At 42.7% G+C, this 23,206-nt stretch overlaps 1 protein-coding gene across 17 annotated transcripts in view; it reads left to right on the top strand.

The window, feature by feature from the left end:
* The window catches only part of ATP2B2 (ATPase plasma membrane Ca2+ transporting 2), a 365,380-nt gene that overhangs the window by 179,223 nt on the left and 162,951 nt on the right, over positions 1-23,206 (top strand). The window contains exon 1 of one of the 17 annotated variants that reach the window (XR_014522411.1): positions 494-576. The exons of the other annotated variants lie outside the window; for them this stretch is intronic. The gene's annotated coding sequence lies outside the window, so the exon portion shown is untranslated. Of the gene's footprint in view, positions 1-493; positions 577-23,206 lie in introns of those variants that run through there. 17 annotated transcript variants of the gene reach the window in all.

Consider the following 23,206-nt stretch of genomic DNA (forward strand, 5'->3'; position numbering starts at 1 on the left):
GATGAAGAAAACACACCGACAGCACAAGGAAGTGGTTCAAGTGTTCTTCTAGCTAAGTTAGCTCTAAGATTTTTTGGAATGTAGGTTGACCATTGGCCCTCTGACTGTGACTCCCTTCATTGCACCCATCCCAATTGCAGCATTGCCACAAAGAGTGGAGCTTGACTTCCACACTTCTGCTAGTCTGGTTTGTGTCTATAGGTTAAAAAGAATATGAAAATCTTGCTGCTGAGCTTTCTGCAGTGCTATATCCACAATGAAATCAGGGACCATATGACCCCACAAAAGGCTCCATTGCTGACCGCACATGGTGTCCTAATTGGAGGAGTACCTAGTGGCACTGAGCATGATGTTCTTACACTCTTTTTAGGCATATCTCCACTGATGGGCTAAATTATTCAGTCTCGTGCTCCACTGTTCCCTCTAGGTAGCTTCCATTAGGAACTGGGGGATTGCCTCGGAGGCAATTTCAGGAGCCCCCAGGATTATGTCCAATTTCCAGGCAGTGACACTCTTCCCGCCAGCTGCCTACAGGCACCCTCCCATCAGAATGATTTCCTACCATGAATGGTAGAGGTAGGAGCACTACTGGAGAAAGTTAACTATGGTTCTCCTGCTGGCAGCACTAAAAAGTGTGGGGTCTTGTTGGGCAAGTGAAACTCTTTGTGCTGACAGATACTGTCGAAAGTTTCTCCCTTTGCTTAGGTTTTGTGGCCATTTTTTTTATTTCGTCTTAGTACTTAGTAATGCTCCAATGTTAGTTGTCCTGAAGATCCTTTTACATACACTGTTGCAGTAAATAAATGCTTCTTTTAGTCTTTGAAATCTGTGCATGATCCAGACCAGGTAGTCTAGCTATACTTCTGACATCTTGTCTACCAGCTCTGGCACAGATTCCCAGCAAAGTTTTAAAATGCTGCAAAGCTTATGATTTATTTTTGCCAACCTAGCAAGTGTCCTCTTGGCAAGGGAAAAGCAAGTTGTCCTAAGGCATTCTATACAGATGGTGTATTTGCCTCTGCTCTGTGAATTCCAAAACTGTAGATTTTTTCTTAACATTAGATGGAGGAGAAATATTTCCATTACAGCACAATTCTTAGATAGCCGATTGCAATTTGGGCTGTGATGTTTGAGCACTACTTCTCTTAAAACATTTGCTCCTCCACCAGTTTTAACAATGAGCTTTGTGCCTCCCTCAATGTACCAAACAAATGTTCTAGTAACTTCACATTTGAGAGACACTGATTATTTACAGCTTCAGATAGTGAAGGTTCATCAGCTGTACTGACCACAGAAGGAGAAGCATTGCCCTTTTAATAAAACAACAACAACAACAAAAGACTGGCGATGACAAATTTCAGCTGTTCTGCTTCTGTCCCCACATAATCCATATTATGAAACAATTCCAGTAATGGAAATAACTTATTTTCCAGTAATATCTGAAAAAAGATGCTGCTGTTTTTGGAGGGGTGTGGCAATAGGTTCCTTTGAAGAGCCCCAAGTTGCCTAGTCCCAGGTGCGCAGGAAGGCAGGGCTCGGTGGCCCCTGAACTCGCAGCACAGCAGAAGAGCCCGCCACGGCGCTCCGACCGGTGGGTGGGATCTTCCCCGGACTCAACTCTTGGGCCCCGGACTCTTGGCCTGGCGCACCTGGGTGCCCTGCACCCTTAGAGCCTATGGGTAAGACGGCCCTGAGGAGGAGACAAGCTCTTTAGCTCTTCCTAGTCAGCTCACATCTAAGGCTTGTGCCTCTGGCACGGTGCTCAGCTTTTAAAGTTACCAGGAAAGGAGGGAGCAGTCTCAGTGCGCTTGACATTGAACACAGGCACAGACTCCTAGCAAGCTCCTCTCCAAGCATGGATTAGAAATTCAACATTCCTTTAATTTCAAAATGTGAACATAAGGAGAACAATGCGTAATAAACTGGGCACTCCGCTCTATGCAGCATCCTTTCGTCTTTTCTTCATTCTGAACCTCCCAACAATCCATTTCATTGGTGATCCTTAGCTCTAGAATTATTAGAGAAGAAGAAACATACTTTTCTCTTAGCTTCCCACGCCATCCACAATTTCATAAATCTCTGCAACATTTCCCTCCACAAGCAGTCTTTATCCTAAAGGTAAAGGTAAAGGTACCCCTGCCCGTACGGGCCAGTCGTGTCCAACTCTGGGGTTGCGCACCCATCTCGCTTAAGAGGCCAGGGGCCAGCGCTGTCCGAAGACACTTCCGGGTCACGTGGCCAGCGTGACAAGCTGCGTCTGGCGAGCCAGCGCAGCACACGGAAACGCCGTTTACCTTCCCGCTAGTAAGCGGTCCCTATTTATCTACTTGCACCCAGGGGTGCTTTCGAACTGCTAAGTTGGCAGGCGCTAGGACCGAACAACGGGAGCGCACCCCGCCGCGGGGATTCGAACCGCCGACCTGACAATCGGCAAGTCCTAGGTGCTGAGGTTTTACCCACAGCGCCACCCGCGTCCCATGTCTTTATCCTAAAATAGTAATAATAATAAATCCTAAGTGCTTTAGCATTTCCTTGCAGAAAAGGTGCTCTAAGCCCTTGAGATTTTTGGTTGCCATTTTCTGAGTCTTTCTAGGGTCATGGCATCATTTCTGAGATGGAATGACCAGCATTCGTTTCTATGTGCATGGAGGCATTACACTTCAGTACTATTATCTTGTTTTCAGTCCCTTATTTTCAGTCTTTACAATCTAAAACTGATTTTAGGTTGCTGAAGTCTTGTGGTTTCGATGGCCAAACGTGTTTAATTCTGGGTGTTCAATTTTTGTTTTGTTTCACGGTGCAGTACTGAAAATTCTTTATTCTTCTGATTCATCAACGTCTGTATTTATCCAATTTTTATCATATCCAGGTTTATTTAATATATATATATAATATATAATGGTGTTATTTCCCTCCTACTGAGACATGACAATTTGTTGGCATTTGTTTGCTGTAAGTGAGGCATATTAAAACTATTGCTTTAAAAAGAAATTTTGAAGAAACACTATACTATAATTTGTTTAGATTTCTGATCAAGCAAACAGTCATGATCAAGTGAATTTTCATCTGCAAATGCTTATGACTATCTTATTGAGTTAATAGTCTGTCTCTTGTTATCTTTTAGTTAGATAAATTAAACAATTGAATGATAATATCCTACAGTGGCTTTTTAGATTTGCTTTTAACGAGTCATAATGTATTCCAAAGCAAGGTTGCTAGAGAGTATTAAATGTTATATTGGGATTATATCAGTCTTGTAAACAAATCATCTAAAGTTACCAGCCTACCTCCCACACATCTCTGCCTTAGTCCTTTGAGGTATCAAGGTGCAGCTAGTCACATAAAAGATCTGGGGTTAGTTTAATACCCAGTGAATGGGGAGTCAAATTAGACTGGGAACATAGGGTGATATTCAACTATGCTTTACTCAGAGTAGAGCCATTTAAATTTATACGCATGACTAAGGAGTCATCCATACTTCTGCTTGTCCCATGCCTAGAAAGCACAGGTCTGAGCAATTTCCCCTTTGTCCCGCTCCTTTCGAAGGGAAAACCCGTTCTTCGGTGCTAAATCAGAGCAAACGTCAATCTGGAGAGAACCTAAATAGCTGTTTGCTTCGACTGAGTATGAAAGAGTGGCTTGGGGGAAAGCTAGCAGGACAAGAGGAAGTGTGAATGAGTCCAAAGCTTAGGCCCATTAATTTCAGAAGTTCCACTCTGAGTAAAGCAGGGCTGATACTTTATTTTAGTAATCTAGATTTTGGGTACTGTTGTTATTTTTGGGCTACCTTTGAAGGTGACCCAGAAATTACAATTAATCCAGAATGTGGCAGCTAGATTGGTGACTGGGAGTGGCCTCCGAGACCACATAACACCTTGAAAGACCCACATTGACTCCCAGTACGTTTGCAAGCACAATTCCAAGTGTTGGTGCTGACCTTTAAAGCCCTAAATGGCTTCGGCTCAGTATACCTGAAGAAGCGTCTCCACCCCCATTGTTCAGCTCCACCCCCATTGTTCAGCGCCAAGGGCCTTCTGGCGGTTCCCTCACTGTGAGAAGCCAAGTTACAGGGAATGAGGCAGAGGGCCTTCTCGGTAGTGGCGCCTGCCCTGTGGAACACCCTCCCATCAGATGTCAAAGAAATAAACAACTATCTGACTTTTAGAATACATCTGAAGGCAGCCCTGTTTGGGAAAGTTTTTAATATTTGATGTTTTATCGTGTTTTTAATATTCTGTTAGGAACCGTCCAGAGTGGCTGGGGAAACCCAGCCAGATGGGCGGGGTGTAAATAAATTATTATTATTATATTTATTTAGTTGCCAGCACTATGTAAGGATGGGGGGAAACCAATATTCTTAAGTGCCATTGATTTCTAAGATGGTAAAGAGGTGCAGTCTGCTTCTGTTGCTTCTTTTTCCACTGCATTGCCTTTTAAACAAAATAAGTGTTCAGACCAGGAGAGGAGATGAACATGGAGTATAATGCTTAGAAAAAGCCCAGATTTCAATTACCCTAAACAGATAATAGGTTTCCAGTAGGGAAAGCACTCATCCAAACCATATCCTGAAGAACATTTCACAGCTTTGGCTGCAGGTACCGCTCATAGAAGTCTTTAATAGTTCCTCTGTGTTCTCTCTCTCTCTCTCTCTCTCTCATTCACCAGTCTTCCTTCCTTCCTTCCTGGCTGGCTAGATTCCTAATGGTTTCCACCTGGACTACTGCATTAAATTAGCCTTCCTTGCAGCCATAAGAGTCTTCTCAGCTAGCTCTGTTCTTCCACAGCTCCTCCAAATAGATTAAATCACAGATAAGCAGCTATACATGAAAACAGTGTTGCAGCAGAAATATCACAATCTTCATAAAGTATTCACACCTTTCACAAAACAAGAAAACTAGTGTAACTCCCAAAAAGGTATCCAAGATTTTACTTTCCCGTTCCTAGAGTTCAGGTATTTCTGTGCTGGTGATATGTGATGGACATTTCTTCATTGTTCACAAACATGTTTTTGTGCCCAGGTAATATAGTTCTTGGCGATGTTACAACATGCCACGTAGAGAGGTCTGTGTGCACTGCGTAATTTTGGAAGCTCTTGTTCAGCTGCTGCACTTTCATACCACCCTGTAAGACCTTATATTCAGACCGTGGACATTCCCAGTGCTACCTGGAGGTGGACATTAGGACTTTCTGCATGCAAACCAGATGCCCTACCCACTGTGCTATTGCTGCTTCTCCTTATGTCCAGACCACCTTCAAAAGTGGTCTCTGAATCCAGCATGGGGAAGTCAGTAAAATAAATTGGGCAGGTTATAGCTTGTGAACAGTATTCTCTGGAATTTAATCTCGATCTTCCACGAAATAAAGTTTGAGCTCAACTTTCTTCTCACAGCTTTATCCTTGCAGTCCCAGTTATCAGGCTGGAATCCGTGCAGAATGTGACCCCGCTGAATGGTGGGAAGATCCACACTTTGTAACTTGGATAAAAGACTTACAGAATTGTAGAATTGAAGAGTTGGAAGGGACCCTGAGGATCATCTAGTCCAACCCCCTGCAATGCAAGAATATGCAGCTGGGATCAAACCTGCAACCTTGGTGTTAGCAGCACCACACTCTAACCAACTGAGCTGCGTGTCTCCCTTTGTCAGCCAACAATGACAAGAGCCTGGCAGCTGCTCCTGGCAGTTGCCCACCTCGTTCTGTTCAAAGGGCTGGAAGGTGCTCACAGTTTGCATCCCTTAGCCAGTGTATCCTAAATACCATACTTACTCATGCTTGGAAGAAGCTCAGTGGTAGAGCATCTGCTTCGCAAGCAGTTCAATTTTCAGGTAAGGTTGGGAATGCCCCTTCCCCGTCTGAACCCCTGGAGAGCTGCTGCCAGTCAGTGTTGACAATACCAGGTTAGTAGGCAGCTTCCCATGTTTTTCATGTTGGAGCTATGCAGTCTGCAGCTCCATCCTTAGACTCTTGCATGTTGAGCAGGATCACAATTGAATGCAGTCAAATTCAAGGATAATTTTCAAGCACAGCTTTGACACTTCTGTGTAAACAGGATTAATGCCGTATGAAGCTACTAAGTGTTTAATACGAAACTGTCAAAAATAGTTACAGGAAATGTTGATGCAGACAATGCACATATTTGTACAAGCCTGTGTGTGTAACCAATAACAGGATCTGAATATTAAGAACACAGGACACTGCCATAATACTGAGCCATATCATACTAAGCCGTACTTCCTACCTCATTATTGTTTGCACTGACTGGCAGTGAATCCCTGGCCTTCAGGCAGGGGTTTCACCCAGTCCTACCTGGAGCTGTTGGGAGACTGGACCTGGGATTATCTGCATAGGTAGCCTATCACTAAGCAACTGCCCTTCCCCTAAAATCAAGGAACACAGAAATCTGTGTTATACTGAGTTAGACCATTGGTCCACCTACCTAAGCATTGTCTACAGTACACTGATGGGCATCAAATCTCTAGGATTTCAGACAGGAGTCCCTCCTAGACTTACCTGGAGATGCTGAGGACTGAACCTGGGACCTTTTCCATGCAAAGCATTTGCTGTTACCTCTGTACACAGTAGACACTTAGAAACAATACCAACTGCAGATTTGAGAGGGCCTTAAGTGAGAGATAACTGCAGCACTGTGTGATCAGTACCACGGAGGTTGGAGCTGCCATTTTAATTTGCCACATTTCTCATCAAGGGCACTGTGGAAAATTAAAACAGTGGCTCCCAGATGCTGTCACTCAGTGGGATGGGGCAGGACCCCAGAAATCTGGTAGCTACCTGCTTGGGTATAGCCAGCATTTTTTTTAGGTGGGCAGGACTTTGCTGGGGGGGGGGGAGACAGAACTGACATGATTGGTCTGTTAGCTAAGTATTTCTATTGTTTTACTTGATCTGGGGGGCAGTTGCCCCCCTACCCCTCTGCCCCCCCAGCTACGCTCATAGCTACCTGTGAGATTTGATGATGTCACATGTGTATACACAGAGCGGGGGGGGGGTAATTTATATTTTGCCAACAGCTCCCTTAAGTTTAGTGTTTAACAAATAACCCTGAGTTGTGTGACATATACTACCCAGTCACAAATATTTCCTTCTTGGGAAAGCTTCTTGAGATGGTGGTGGCCATGGAACTTAAGGTGTCCTTGGAGGAAACAGATTATCTGGAGGTATATTTAGAGGTAGCAACTGAATTGCCCCGTTAGTATTTTGATTGCCATGTTTATATTTCTTCTAAAGACTGATATAACTTGTTCCATCAGTGTTGTTTATAAGTGATAAATAAGTTACAAAGTTATACTAATGCACAGAAGAATAATGAAAGATCAGATCCTATTGGCTAAAGGAGAGCAAATTATAATATCATAATATACTTCAAAGAAAGGGGTATTGTTAGGAATAGTTTCTGCTTCAATATTTATGAAGTTTATGAAATCCCCAAAAGGATCACGGTAATAATTTTTCCAATTATCTGTATGAACCAGGTGCCTTGTATTAGACCCCAAAGATATTACATGCTTATATCCAGTGTTATCCATGTGTAAACAGAATGGCCTGTCATGACTCCTTTGGTACTGTTGGGCTTGGCCCCAAGATGGCAGAATCCAGAGGAAGAAGAGGAATCAGAGGAGGAGGCTGGAAAAGATGGAAGTCCTTTCTTCCCTCTTCCCTTTCCAGATTCTGTTTGACTCTAGTGTAGAGATGGGACTTCCAGCTCCCTCCCCTCCTGATGGAAAGAGAGCATGGAGCCTGAGCCTGGGGTAGCCAAGCTGGATTGTGGGGAGGAGGGCAGGTTTAGTGCTCTCTTCTGGAAACAGTTGCCACTTCAGGAGAAGGAACCAGACACATCCACATAAACGCCGCATCTGCTTGCAGACTAACCACTCAAGCAGCAAGAAAGTTGTGGAAAACATGTTAGAACAACTTATCAGCTCTCATGCTGTCTTGAACTTCTTGTAGCTGACCCCAGACTTGTGCTTCTTGACCTCTTTTCCTGGACCAAGCCCATCCCAGCCAACCTTTCACCTTGAAAGAGCTCTGGACCTGAATGGCTCTTTTGCTGCTGCTGAGTCTGTATCATTACACTGCCTCAGTGAAGATCCTTTCCCTATTTACAAGTAAGAGCTTTCCATTTGCACAATGGGACCACTTTCTTCTTCCACTTGAAGCCCCCTGCATGATGTCATGCTCTTATCTGGATGGTTGGGGGAACCCCTTGAGCAGATTTTGTGGCTGTGAGGTTGAGCTAAACAGGGGAGAGGAAGGTGAAGTACCAATATGTGAGTAGAAATCTGCTTGTGCAATGTTGGGTTCCACTCTTGATCTTCCCCACGCCACGCACCACATCAGCACGGACCACACCAGCACATTCTGGTATTCTTCACTGTGAATTCAAAAGCTGGCTCATACTGTGTCAAGCTATTAGTCCATAAAGTCCAGTGATTGCTTCTCTGATTTGCAGAGGCTTCCATCAAAGGTATTTCATAGTTCTGCTACCTGGTTTACTTTTAGCTGAAGAAACCAGACACCATTTTTCTGTATACAAAGAAGGAGAGAATGTGCTCTACTATATCTAATGACCTCTCTTTAATAGTCTATGGCAGTTGATTTAAGTTATGTTATCAGATATCACATTTGGGAGTATCTGGGTAGTTATTAGTCCACCCCTTACCATTCTGTGTAAATCAAGAGAGCAACTGCCACAGGATACTTTTAAAGGAGGAAATTGCAGGGACTTTGCTATGGAACTTTGTGGCCAAGTTGAAGAGCAGACTTTTGAGACTAAGGTCAAAAAACCTTTTTAGCCTGTTAGAGATCAGGCGTACAGCTGGAAAATGCTTACAAGAATATTCTGAAGCTTTTGATCATATGCTGCAGGAATCCCCAGTAGGGGATTTCTACAGGGAGAAATATTAATTGCAGCCCTAAGGAAAATGTGTAATAAGCCATCCCTGCTGAATAGAGAAAGTGCTTCAAAGGCATTTCTAAAATGAAATGCTACAGGAGGGGTGCGTGTGTGGGAACTCTCGTTCCCTAGGGACAGGGTTAGATATATGGCATCAAGTGGACTGAGAAACCTTTGCCAAAGCTTGTCTTCCTTCCCAGGCTTTGGCAGCACTTTGAATTTTCCCTAAACATTTTGTTATTTCTCTCTCTTTTTTAAAACAAGTGTTTAAATGATAGATTTATAGCACACAGATACACTATTTAAGAAGAATTAACATGTCAATAATAAATTCATGTTTTACTATTAAAGCAATAATGAGTTGCTAGTAACCATCACCCTCCCTCAATATTATTTTGAAAAATGCTGAGAGTATTATGCTTTTGGTGCTTCTTAAAAACTGTTTTATATATGGGTTTTTGGTACCCATAAGTGCTGTGCATTTTGGACTTCAGTTAATTATGGGTGCTGCTTTTTATTAATTAGTCATTAATTTTTATTTAATGTGTTGCTTTAAATCTGTACTTTAGTTGTTGTAAGCCACTCGAATATTATTGAATTGTGAGTGGTGTATAAATGGTTTTTATATAAATTAATAATATACAGTAAATGCTAGTTTAGGCTAGATTTATTAGAACTAGATTTATTTGAATCGTTTCCAAAATGATACTTTCTATGTTTGTCACTGTCATTTCAAACCAAAAAGAGAATGATTTCAGTACTTGCAAAAACAAATATTTAAATCTACTATTGTGGAAGTATATATGTACTATTATTGTACGCTGCTTATTTCCTGTGAACTGCTTTGAGCCCTAAAGTATTTCTAGAAAATGTGGTGTATAAATAAATTGACTATGACTATATAGAAGACAGGGGTGCGGGTGGCGCCGTGGTCTAAACCACAGAGCTGAGGGCTTGCCCATCAGAAGATCAGAGGTTCGAATCCCTGCGACGGGGTGAGCTCCCGTTGCTCGGTCCCTGCTCCTGCTGACCTAGCAGTTCGAAAGCACATCAAAGTGCAAGTAGATAAATAGGTACCGCTCTGGCAGGAAGGTAAATGGTGTTTCCGTGCGCTGCTCTGATTCTCCAGAAGTCGCTTAGTCATGCTGGCCACATGACCCAGAAGCTGTACACTGGCTCCCTTGGCCAATAAAGCGAGATGAGCGCCGCAACCCCAGAGTCATCTGCAACTGGACCTAACGGTCATGGGTCCCTTTACCTTTATATAGAAGACAATGGATTGATAGGAAATTCTCAAGATACTGTTGCCAGTTTTGCATATAACACTAAACCATAGTTTATCATTATTATTTTTACTTATTTCCCACCTGTCCTCCTAACTAGAGCAGAGGGTAGCTAAAAATACTGTACAGAACAACACAACCATAAACCATTTAACAATGTTGTTAAAAGTCACATCCAAGTATAAAACAGAATAAAATTGTGTTGTGTTCTAAACCTACCTCATCCCAAAGCTGTAGATTGCAGGTATCAAGTCAGAGGTACCCTGAATCAGTATATCTGCCACTTGGAAAGCAAAACATTACTGTCCTTTGAGAGTCTGCCATAATCATCAGAAAATTAACCCTGGGCAGCAAAACAGTCCATCTACTTAAGTCAAAAAAGATGACAGAAGGGGCAAAACAGGCTGCGAGGGAGGGAAGCATAAATTAAAAAATAGCTAGATAAATAAACATCTGCTGGCACCGTCCCCACTGTCAGAAACTTTCCCAGCCATGATGGTCATACACTGAAGGTGGATGGTCTACAGCAGGAAAAAATTGCAAGGCTTCCTTTCTATAGACATCAGTGTTCATGCATGAATGTTGGCAGGGCCAGGGAAGGCGTGCAGTGTCAGGGTATGTGTCCAGCAGTGTGACTCTTCAGCCCCTTTAATTCCATGTAGTCATTTCACAAGACTAACATGTGAAGGCACCTTAGAAGAAGGCATATTCTGAAAAACTGCCAAGCAGCTGATCTTTGCTTGGTCAGGTCAGACAACTGAACACCACAAAGGATATGGTTCATCAACAACAACTCAGGAACTTTGCTGCCACAATTCCTTTATCCGGCCTACTGAGATTAATGGTGAATTTTCTTTCTTTTTATTCATTATGCAGAAAAGTTGGTTTTTTATATGTGATCGTGTCATGTCACTATCCACCTTGCAGGCAGGCACAGATGCAGCAATATTTCAATACATGTGAAACAGCACCACCTCACTAAAAAGCAGTAGCTGATTCATGGTGGCATGGTATTCACAAATCTGTTACCAGAAAGGGCGAAATTGTTGAGGAACAGCCCTTTTCTCCTCTTACTGAGGAGTCACGCTTTCAAAGAAATGAAAACTAAGACTGTTCGTGTTGGATGAATGTGAAAATCTACCCTTGCCTGATAAATCTTGGCTCAAGTCCTTTGTGGCTTCAGTTCCTAACACTGACGTATTCATTATGTATAAAAATAGGATAGCAGGCGCCCCTGCGTCTTCGGTATATGATGCTACTCTAGCAGTGACACCTATGAAGATCATGATATATGAACTCTTTTTAAAATAGATCTACCTGCGTATAGTTTTCCCCTTCTTGGTAACAAGCAATACAATGTTTTAATGTAAACGCAGACTCTCGGGATTTGGCCTTTTAAAGAGAATAACTTGAATGGTCAGCAGTGACATCAAAGCTTTATCAGGATTGTAATGCTATAAAATTGAGTTAGAATCATAGAATCATAGAATCATAGAGTTGGAAGAGTTAATTCCCCTGATTCCCCTTCGTCTATATTCTTTCATTTGAACTAGCAGCAATAATGTCTGCCAGTGCAGGAGTCTTTTTAGCAACCCCCCCCCCCCCGTTTGTCTGTATTTGTGAACACTCAAAGACAGCTTGCGAGTATGGAAAGCAATTTGGTCTCCGTTGGATTTATGCTGAGACTGTAGTCTGGTAAAAGCGAAAAGCATATTGATTTGTGGCCTTGGACTGACTTAACATTTTCTATCCCACTTGTTGATAAGAGGGCATTGCATACTTTTCAAAAGCTGTTCTCGATTGTTCCTTGTCAAGCTGGCTTCATTACCAGCACCAATCAGGTCCACTGTCAGCACCAATTAGCTGGTTGGCACTGACAGCACAATTTCAAAGGAACCCATTGACATCTCCAGCATCTTTGAAAAGAAGATAAAGTAACAACAGTGGGTGAGGACTCTTCCCCTCATGTCCAGCTTGCAGGCTTCCCACAGACTGATATGGGAGCCAGGATGCTGGCCTAGACAGGCCTTTGGACTCTTACGTTCCTGTGACTGGCCCAGTCATTGATGCTAGCCGTTGGGTCCTGTCTTCCTCATCCATCATCATCATCATCATCATCATCATCATCATCATCAATTTATTTAGTTTCTATACTACCCTATAGTGAAGGCACCAGGCAAACCTCCCTGGAGCATTCCATAGACGGGAAGCCACCGCAAAGAAGGCATGTTCTCGTGTTGCCACCCTCCTGACGTCTCGAGGAGGAGGCACATGAAGGAGGGCTTCAGAAGATGATCTCAGGGTCTGGGTAGGTTCATATGGGAAGAGGTGGTACTTGAGGTATTGTGGTCCTGAGCTGTTTAAGGCCTTATAGGTCAAAACCAGCACTTTGAATTGGGCCTGGAAACTAATTCGTAGTCAGTATAGTTGGACCAGGATAGGTGTAATATGCTCAAACCTTCCTGCTCCGGTGAGCAGCCTGGCTGCTGAATTCTGCACCAGCTGAAGTTTCCAAATCGTCTTCAGAGGCAGCCCTACGTATAACACATTTCAGTACTCTAACCTTGAGGTTACCAGAGCATAGACAACAGTAGTTAGGATATCCCTGTCCAGATAAGGTTGTAGCTGGGCCACCAACCAAAGCTGATGGAAGGCATTCCGGGCCACTGAGACCATCTGAGCCTCAAGCAAAGGATCCAGGAGTACCCCTGTTACAAACCTGCTCCTTCAGGGGCAGCATAACCCCATCAAGTGCAGGCGACCTCCGAGCCATCTGGTCAGAGGTACCACCCACTAGCAGTGCCTCAGTCTTATCTGGATTGAGCTTCACTTTGTTGGCCCTCATCCAGTCCATTACCGAGGCAAGACACTGGTCCAGCATGTCCACTGCCTCGCCTGCAGATGTCAAGTAGTAGAGCTGTGTGTCATCAGCATACTGCTGACAACGCACTCTGAACCTCCGGATAACCCCACCCAGCAGTTTCATGTAGATGTTAAATGATATGGGGGATAGAATTGAGCCCTACGGAACCCCACATTGGAGGTTCCACGGAGCTGAAAAGCACTCCCCAAGTAACACCCTCTGGGTGTCCAAAACATGTTTTGGGGAGGAGCAAGTCAGCAGTAAATCACACTGAGCAAGTTGGAGTTAATTCTTTATTAGCAAAAACAGATTCTACACAGGCCTAATGAGCCTCATCTCTGGTAGGTCTTGCCCCTATGAAGCAGTTGCTGAGACTAAAGGTCCCCACCTCCTCACAGCTGCATGGTTTCCCCCCAATCAATCTGAAACTGCACCTGCTTCAAGCCTCTCCTGGTTCTGGGAGACTGGGGGCAGTGCAGGTTGTCTCAGCAGGAGGGGGAGACACCCATGCCTCTTTGCCAGCCAGATTAATCTCTTTTACTTGGCCCCCCCTCCTATCCTGCTTCAGCTTCTGCCTCTGATTCTGGACTTCTTTCTGCAACATGCTCTCCCCACTCACTAAGCCCTGTTACCTCTCAAACTTATTACACCTCCTCCTCCCAGTTTTCTTCCTCTTCTTCCTCCAACCACTCATTGTTGGCCCACCACTCCCCAGGCTCTGAGCCTTCTTCCCTTGCGGGTTCCCCAGCTGGTTCCTCCCACCATTCCTCTGTGCCCAACCATTCCACGGTAGTTTCATGTTGTTCCTTGGTTTGAATCTTGGTCTGACCCTCTCAGGTCTGATCCTCTGGCACAACTTCTGACTCTTGATTTCCAGGTCCACGCTCCCCTCCAGTTTCCCATGACTCAACTCTGACATACTGGAAGGGAGGACTCCTCATTTTGCTCTTCAGGATTGTCTCTCCATGTGTTGTCTCAGGAAAACAAGCACACCTGCCAATGTGAACTGCACCACTGCTGGTCACAACCACCATCTTACGAAGGAGCTACAACTCCTTGACAGCCCCCTACCCTTGCCCCCCTCCAGTCTTGTTGGAAAAAGCAACAACTTTTAATTAGTACACACTTTATTTAGAGAGGAAAGCCATTAAAGGGTGAAGTGACCTTCCTGAGTTTTTCATGTTTCCTCCTTGCCTCTGCTGTAACATTTTGCTGATTCAGTAAAGGGGCCAGTTTTTTTGGCAAGACCAGTAGTAACCCCACAATACTCTATGTCACTCTCCTCTCCTCTTCATACTCCATTCCACTCTTGCTTGCTAAGTAAGAAGTGATTTAGCAAGAAGCTATGAATCATAGCTGATGTTTTCTCTTCACTGACCTTTCCCATAAGATTTCTTTGAGACAGGAATCCTTTCTCCAATCTTAAATGATGAATGGGCACTCAAATATTGGACCAGCTGTAAGAGTCTGTGCAGCTGAAAGGTTAACAGTCAAATCGGATAGTGAGCAAATAGCCTTGTATGTGTCAGAATTTCATTTTGACAGAATGCAGTGTACATTCTTGCTGATGCTCACAGAAGAAACAAAAGAGTTGTCTGAGAACAGGATTGATATTCCAATAATAACTGCTACATAGGAAAAGAAGAAAAAGAATGTAAATTATTGTGCTGCATTTTAATCTTAGATTATATGCTGTTATTAGCAGAGGAGCCTTCTTTTTAAACACAAGCTTGGCCTCCCAAGCATGTGACCTGTATGCACCTGAAAGGTTAAGTAACTGAAACTTCATTATTCTTGTGTAGGGTTTCGAATAGGTGGAAGCTTTGTCATTCCATGCATTTCAATGCTCTGCCCACCCTGTTTATGCTTGTTATTTGTTAGAAGCACCTGTAATGTACTAGGTTTTGTTTTAACAAAATGTACACATCCTTAGGCACAGGCCCACAATCTAGGTAGCAGAAACTTGATCCACTTAATTTAGATTGAGTCTGAGGAACTCACGAGATTGTGTATTCCCAGAAGCTATATCACTTAACAAAACAGTGTGATTTAATAAGTACATTCTCACAACATGCTAAGCTAAGCCATACCTTCCCTTAGCCAGACCATGCAAATGAACAATCTCCCGGAGGAGAGCTCACAGCCAATTTGCACCTCCCTGGCTGTGTTGCTAAGCCAATGTTTGGTTTAATGCATTGCCCAAAGTGGGACTTGTGGTTACGTTCTGTGCTCATTAACCACAAGTATTGTTAAAGATGGAATATCCAAGTGTGTAGAAGAACAAGCCTTACTGAAGCAGAGTTTGCATGGCTTCTGCAAGAGCAAGTCCTATCTCATGAACCTAATTAGAGTTCTTTGAGAGTGTCGACAAGTATATAGATAGAGGTGGTCCAGTTGACAGCGTGTACTTGGACTTCTAAAAAGCTTTTGGCAAAGTTCCTCAGGAAGGACTCCAGGGTAAGCTTAGCAGTCAAGGGGGAAAAAGAGAAGCCCTCTTGTGGATCCCAATTTGTTAAGCTGCAGGAAGCAAAGAGTAGGAATAAAGGGACAGTTCTCTGAGACATGTAGAAAGTGGAGCCTCCCAAGGTTTGGTATGGGGACCACTGAGGTGTTCTTTAGTATGCAGAGGAGTATCATAATACTTTGCTTTGAACTCAGAAACTGGAACAGTATTACCTTATGTAGTTCCTAGAACTGCAAAACACTCCTGCAGTACCTTTCCTACCTCTTCTGGTTACATGCAGTGCAGATGGAAACAAATTCTATAATTGTCTACAATGTTAAGTTTCAGAACAGTCAATTGAAGCATTTTGTAATTATAAAATATAGACTCTCCTCCACACAGATCCTCATTATAGGGGTGGAATGTGATTCAGCCAACTTGCTCTTAAGATAGGGCTGTGAGTGTAGCCCTAAAATATAAAGTTACATGCCTCCACTTTTTATGTACCCAAGAAGGTATTTTATTTTAGTGTTTTGTTTCATCTTTGGGAGTGAATTGTGATATGAGATCCTTTTTCTGTTTCCTTGTTTTCTGAGGAGAGCTAATAATGTTTGCTATTGTTCAACTATTCTGTTTCTTGGGGGTGATATAGAAATTTAATCCGTAGATAGAAGAAAGAGGCTGTGAGAATTAAGATAAATATATTTGGCAGCAATTTTTGGTTCAATTACCTTTAAAAAATAACTCTGTGCTTGTAGTTTTGGTGGTTCCACCTTGTTACATGGTGAAAAGTTGTACTGGCATGCAAATTTTATCCCTTTCTGTCTCCGAAACAGCTTGATAATATAATTCAGACAATATTTTACCAGGAGAGCCATATCATTCAGATTGTGGGCCATTTTCAGTGTTGGCTGTACCATTTATTTGAATGTGAAGGGATAATGATATTGTACCCTATTGCAGCATAAAGGTAAAGGGACCCCTGACCATTAGGTCCAGTCGTGGCCGACTCTGGGGTTGCAGCGCTCATCTTGCTTTATTGGCCGAGGGAACCGGCGTACAGCTTCCGGGTCATGTGGCCAGCATGACTAAGCCGCTTCTGGCGAACCAGAGCAGCGCACAGAAACGCCATTTAACTTCCCGATGGAGTGATACCTATTTATCTACTTTCACTTTGACGTACTTTCGAACTGCTAGGTTGGCAGGAGCAGGGACTGAGCAACGGGAGCTTACCCCGTTGCGGGGATTCGAACCGCTGACCTTCTGATCGGCAAGTCCTAGGCTCTGTGGTTTAACCCACAGCGCCACCTGCATAGCATACCCACACCTGAATGTCAGGGAGAAATAACCTGGCAGAAAATATAAGAAGAGTCCAGCTGGATGAAATCAAGTGCCCATCTTGTTTCACATTTATGTATTAATTTTCTCCACTTTAGATGCCCATAAAAAAACCCTACATGCTATACAATACTTAAAAAGTAACAAGACACAAGTAGCAAGATACAAAAAACAACATAATAAGACATAAGATCCAAGCCAGCACATCCCACCCCAATTACAAATCACAGCTAAAATGCAGTATAAAGCACAGGTCCTCAGAACAACAGCAACTAGCAAGAATGCAGGGGCCAAAACTACCAACCATAAAACATAATCTTAAAAACCCGGGACAACATACTGCATACAGATCTTAGTTTGGTGGACCGGGTGGGCCACCCCCAAGAAAAGCCCCATCCCATGGCTACCCTACTAATTTCTTATTGAGGAGAGCTCAGAGAAGTATGGACAGACTGCAACAAGACATAAAGGAAACAGACTTCCACCATTATTAGTTCTCCAAACATGGAGAGTCCGTTTATCTACAGACTTCTCCTCCATTAAAAGCCTTCTCTGTGATTTGTTGTTTTGTTTAATGTGGTTGGACTTCTGATTATAAATAAAGCATTTCATTTTTAAAATAATCAACTCAGAAGACTTGTAGACTACAAACTCAGGAGCTGTTTCCTTCTGCTCGGTTACCAAGATTTGCTTGGTAAGTTCCAGCCAGTTCTAACAACATTTCCTCTCCAATTCTTAAAGAGACAGTAAATTATTCCCATGTGTGATCTGCAGTTTTTCCATGTACAGGGAGTTCCTCCACTTGCACAGGAGCACTGTTCAAGTGGGACAGACAAGTGAAAGCTTTATCACATTGTTTTGCTGGTCCTGGATGGAGGTGCTCTAGAATAGGGTAACAGGTCAGAATATGATCAAACAGGCTTTTGGCCCTCTTTTACCCATCTGTCATGTTTACCTGGGGTGAGAGAGACCAAGTCTGTTCACTGCACCTACCACATCAAACCTTCCCCTGCTCCATCTCATTGTCCATTGATTCACTGGGTGGGTTATCTAGGAGGATGAGTACCACTCAGCCCATCTTCACATCACAGCCATCTTATGCTGTTTTAAGAGCTCCACACATAACCAAACTGTAGAAACGTTATAAAGATTATATGCAAAGTTTCATTCTCAATTTCAATATTTCCCATGGAAAAGGGGTTAGTATATGTTCCGATTTGGTAGAACTCGTGTTATAAAAGTTTAGAACTTCACATATAAGAGGATGAACTGTGAAAGGCATACTGGAGGCATTTAAGCCTTCAAACATCACCTACTTCATTACTGGTACTCTTCCATAGCCTAATCCTAAATAGCTTGCATGTTAGAGAAGTTTTGTATTGTTTAAGCTGGTTAAATAGTTTAAAGCAAACAGATGAAAGCTAAGTCCCCACCCCCACTTCCTGGTAACGGCAACATAAACTAAAGAAATTGCTTTTCAAAACTTTAATTTATGTTGATGCTAGCAGTCAGTGTAAAATGCTAAGATTAAAAATATGCTGTTATATCTCCAGTAATTTAGTCAATTCCTCCAATTAATGCAACCATAACAACGGTCAGTGGGACATCTTTTTGCAAATATGATTTCATGGTGCACGTGTTGTTTTCCTATTAGGAAGATATGTTTTCAGTTCAGCATGAAGGATTAGTTGGGCTTTGGCAGTTCTTCTTTGAGCTTGACATTGATATCGTAATAAGCTTAAATGGCTCATTCCTGGCCAACCCTCTTTATAAGGTAAACCACCTGGTCAGAGTTGACAGCTAGGTAAATTGCCTCTTAGGCACATCTAGGAAGCATCCCTAGATGACTAACATACACTTTGGGAAATGGTCATATCCACAGATTCTGAAGGACAATGTGGATTGATAAACTGGTATACTAAAGCTGAGAGATAAGGAAGGGTCCTGCATTTGAATCTGTATACTTACTGATGGGATTATGTTCATTTCAGTTCCTGTAACCTAAATCAATGTCTAAATCAGTTTTGAAAATGGGATTAAAATCCTAAAGCACTTGCAAGACAATGTGAATGCCACCCTCTCACTCTGTGAACATGGCTTTTGCAGTATTCTGGGGCAAGAATTCTTTGTGGATAAAAGGATATCTAAACTACTTTATGCACTGGCAGTTGATAGCATGGAAACTAGTTATACCCTGTAAACTGATTTACGCCAAATAATCCCCACCCCTCACAAAAAAAGAGTCAGTTAGATTTACATCCAAAAGAAAAACAATGGATGGAATTCAGTGCAGCATACTTACAAGGGCTCTTATTCTGGCTAAAGCCAAAACTTTGTGTGTCGAACCTGTTTTGCCACCTGAATTATTTTGCCAGTTTTTCATTATACATTTGACAATATTTTTTTTCCAACCTGCCAGGTGAACCTTAATCTGCTGTTTCTAATACTTTGTTCTGCATGAAACTTGGCTGTGGTGCAGATAATAGACCAAAGTGCTTTCAGCAGGTACAACATATTCTTTACCTCCATGAATAACAACTAAGTCTGAGAAATAGGAATGAATTCAGTCGGAGAGCCTCTGTTGTGGTCATTCACAAGGCTGCTGTGTTGGCACCTGTTATTCTTTGTCCTCCTTTCAATCTTTCTCGGACTTCCAGGAGAAATAGGATATGACTTCAGCAGTTGGCATGCCTAAGAAAGAGAGGACACAGCAAGCCTTTTGCATGTCCTTGATTCTGTTTGGGAAATTGGCTGCAAAACAGCTCAGAGCAAATGATCAGCAGCTGGAGCATATGGACCAGGATGCACAGAAGATATTTGTGAGGAAGTGAGAGAGAAGGAGAGGTGCCATCCGTGTGCTCTGCCAATGTGCATGCCTCTGCCATACCCTTCTGAGTGAGGGGTGTGGGGAGAAAAGATACCTTACCTCTTCACTTGCAAGGGAATTCTTTGTCCAGTGACAACCTGTCCTGCTCCATGCAACTAGGCTGCAATACTGCGAGGCAAAAATGTTTATGAATGCTCAACGGTGGCAACTGTTGAAGTGGAGTGCCTGGCCTTTGCTAACTGTGTGCAGGGATGTGTGCTTAGCATGTATGTTTAGGACACTACTCCCTTCTGTTGGGAGGGAAGAATATTACCACACATGACACAGTATTCACATGCAACAAACTGAGTCAGAAGGAGACATGGGAGACAGTTGTGGCCATATATATTTATAGCATGGACCACCCCTGGTGTGCATGACCAAGTTATTTTGTGCAATGTGCCATTTCTCCATAGTTCCCATCCTCAGAGTTCTCCCTTAGGTGCATGGCATGAGGTTAGATTGATCTAGCCCTATGCTAAGTCCCCTGTCATCTCAGTTACTGGCTCACTATCTGGGGGTTTCTACATGGGTGATTTATGTACAGGGATTAGGTGCAGAACTCTGCCTTATCCTATGCACCTTGTAGGAATGTTTTGCAGGGGGCTGTCATCATGGAGAGCATGTGATTTTGGGTAGTAGTCAACTAAGTTTTACTCAGAGTACACCCACTGAAATTAATGAACATGATTAAGTTGGGTCCATTGGGCAGGATTCAACTAAGCTTCTGTATGTGTAGAATGGAGTCTGCTCACACAATGGAACTTTCCCCCTCTGCTCCTGCACCCCTTAAATCTGCTCTAGAGGGTTGGGGTGAACCCCCGAAACAGGTTTAGGGTGTGCATGGGAGGAAGGTATGTTGAAAGTCCAGTTGCACAGGTGGACCTCATTCCCACCCCTCTTAGCACTATTTTTTTACTCAGAGTAGACCCATTGGTAGTACTAAAATATGTTTTATTCAGAATAGACCCACTGAAATGAATGAGCCTAACTTACGGTAGTCGTGTCCATTAATTTCAGTGGGTCTGCTCTGAGTAAAACTTAGTTTAATATCACCCAGTAGGTCTGCCTTGAGTAAAAGTTGAATTAACCTTTTGTATTTATTTTCTACTCTTCATTGAATTCAATGGGAGGAAAATTGCTTGCACCAGCTATGTCACTAATATTAAATTTCATTATCAATATCATCAATGGCGGTGTGGTATAGTGGGATTTTCTAACATATGCTATGGCTCCCTTAATTATAGGATTGTGCTAGGAATTTGCTTTATCCACCTGCTTTTCCCCTGAATGTAAGTTTTATTTTCAAGTAATAATTAGTGTTCAGGTCTTACTTAGCAGGATTTGCATGGTGGCATTTATGCATACCATCTCCCCTAAATCAAAAGCTACCTCCCCTTTACCAATATCAGTGTGAAGGAGAAGGTTTAAGCCCTCTCTCTGCCAAGGCTAAGGTCACAGCCTGGATCCAGGCCCTTTAGGGATCTTTTTTTTGTAAAAGGGAGTTGAAGTTACAAAATTCTCATTTTGTATCTAGTTTGATTCTTAACCCATCTGCATCTGGCAGATGTAAAGTTCTTTAAAGTCTCTTGACCATATTTGGGTTGATTAAATCTACATCAAATCGTCTTTTGTCCACTAAATGACATTTTGTCTTAAAGCATTCATACATGGAAAACTACAATTTCACAGTTCTGATACCCATATCTTTAAGCTTATAGACCAGGGGTCAGCAACCTTTTTCAGCCATGGGCCAGTCCACCATCCCTCAGACCATGTGGTGGGCCGGACTGTATTTTGGAAAAAAATATGAACGGATTCCTATGCCCCACAAATAACCCAGAGATGCTTTTTAAATAAAAGGACACATTCTACTCATGTTAAAACACGCTGATTCCCGGACCGTCCGTGGGCTGGATTGAGAAGGCGATTGGGCTGCATCCGGCCCACGGGCCTTAGGTTGCCTACCCCTTTAGAGACACTTGATGCCTTTGGCAAGCCTGCTCTCTCCATGTTTATTATCACACTGTACCTTGGGAACTGTAGTTTGTGTAGGATGGCGAAGGCAGCATGTTGTGTTGGCAACAGTAATGCTTTGTGCCCTGCATACATTATGTTTCATCATGCATAGTTCAGTAATTGTTAATCCATGTTGTTAAACATGCAGCAACATGTAAATGATTATTGTATTAGCATTGTGTGTTGCAAATCACATGATTAAGAATGCTTATGGTTTTCAAACACTGAATTGTGGCCAAGGATTAGTTTATTTATGTAAGCAGCATGGTATTATTTTGTAAATTGGAGATCCATTGGAAAGGTCCACATAGCCTCACAGTGTTCAGCACAGTTTAATTGAGGGCAAAGTTTAGCCTTAAATAAACTGTACACCTGCAGAGCAGCTGCCTTCAGGTATGTGGCTGACTGAATGCTGATCATGTGGACCATGCATGCAGACTATCCCATTTAATGTTCTAAACTAGAGGAGAACTTTCAGGATAAAGAGCACTCAATTCATAATACAGCTAAGCCTTATAACCAAATTAATGCACCTTATTAGGTAATTACAAACGTTGGCTACCTCACTCGTTTAGATTCCCCACACAGAAGAGCTGTGCATTTATTGTATAAAATGACAATCTGATAAAGAGGGTGAGGTAGATTTGCTTTCGAGTGAAATATAGGCTAGCTTGCTTCCTTACCAAGCTATTTTAATGTTTTCCCAAGCATTCATTGTTCGTAAGTACAGGGGACTTGCGTTTGAATTGACTCTGCACTTTGCGTACTTTTGAAGGTCACAATGCCATTTTGGCTTTGATTAAACTTAAACTGTATTCACTGGTTAAGCTTGACCTTTTAGGACTGTTTTCCATGACATATTGTACATGTGCATGCACGCTTTCTGTGTCAGTCAATGGATATGGTTCTTTTACTGAGATAGAAGACAAAGCTGGTATCTGAGAGATGTTTATCTTTATGGAATATATTCTGATAATTGCTGGACCTCCTATAGTCAATCCAGTTATTTGCTTCTTTTTAGCCATTTCGGTAAGCCTATTTAAGCTGGAGCACATCAAGGTAAGGCATTCAGTTTGTACTAGGACCCAAATATATTTTAGATTGTAACTGCACATTTATCATTTGTGTATTGCAATGCCAAGGAATAGACAGTTGCAGCAGCTGCCAGTAACACATGAAGCTGCTCTTCCTTTTACCTTTCAATGGTTTTGCAGCACATGGAAGAATAAGTGGCCAGCTGTTGAAATGTTGCCAGGCACATACTATGCAAGACAACTCTTCTACCCCATCCTTCTGATATGCCTTCTTACAATCAGAACAGAGCATAATAACATGTGGAGGATCACATGGCATAATGCAAAGGTAGCTTAATGCAAGATGTAGGGCTGAAGTAGATGATCTTGAGATAGTTTTAAAGTCTTAAGACCAGGAAGGGAACCCTTTGACCCTCCAGATGCTATTGGAATCCAATTAATATTAATTC

The sequence above is a fragment of the Podarcis liolepis genome (genome assembly GCF_965112155.1).
Source record: "Podarcis liolepis genome assembly, chromosome: 2".
Lineage (NCBI taxonomy): Eukaryota > Metazoa > Chordata > Lepidosauria > Squamata > Lacertidae > Podarcis > Podarcis liolepis.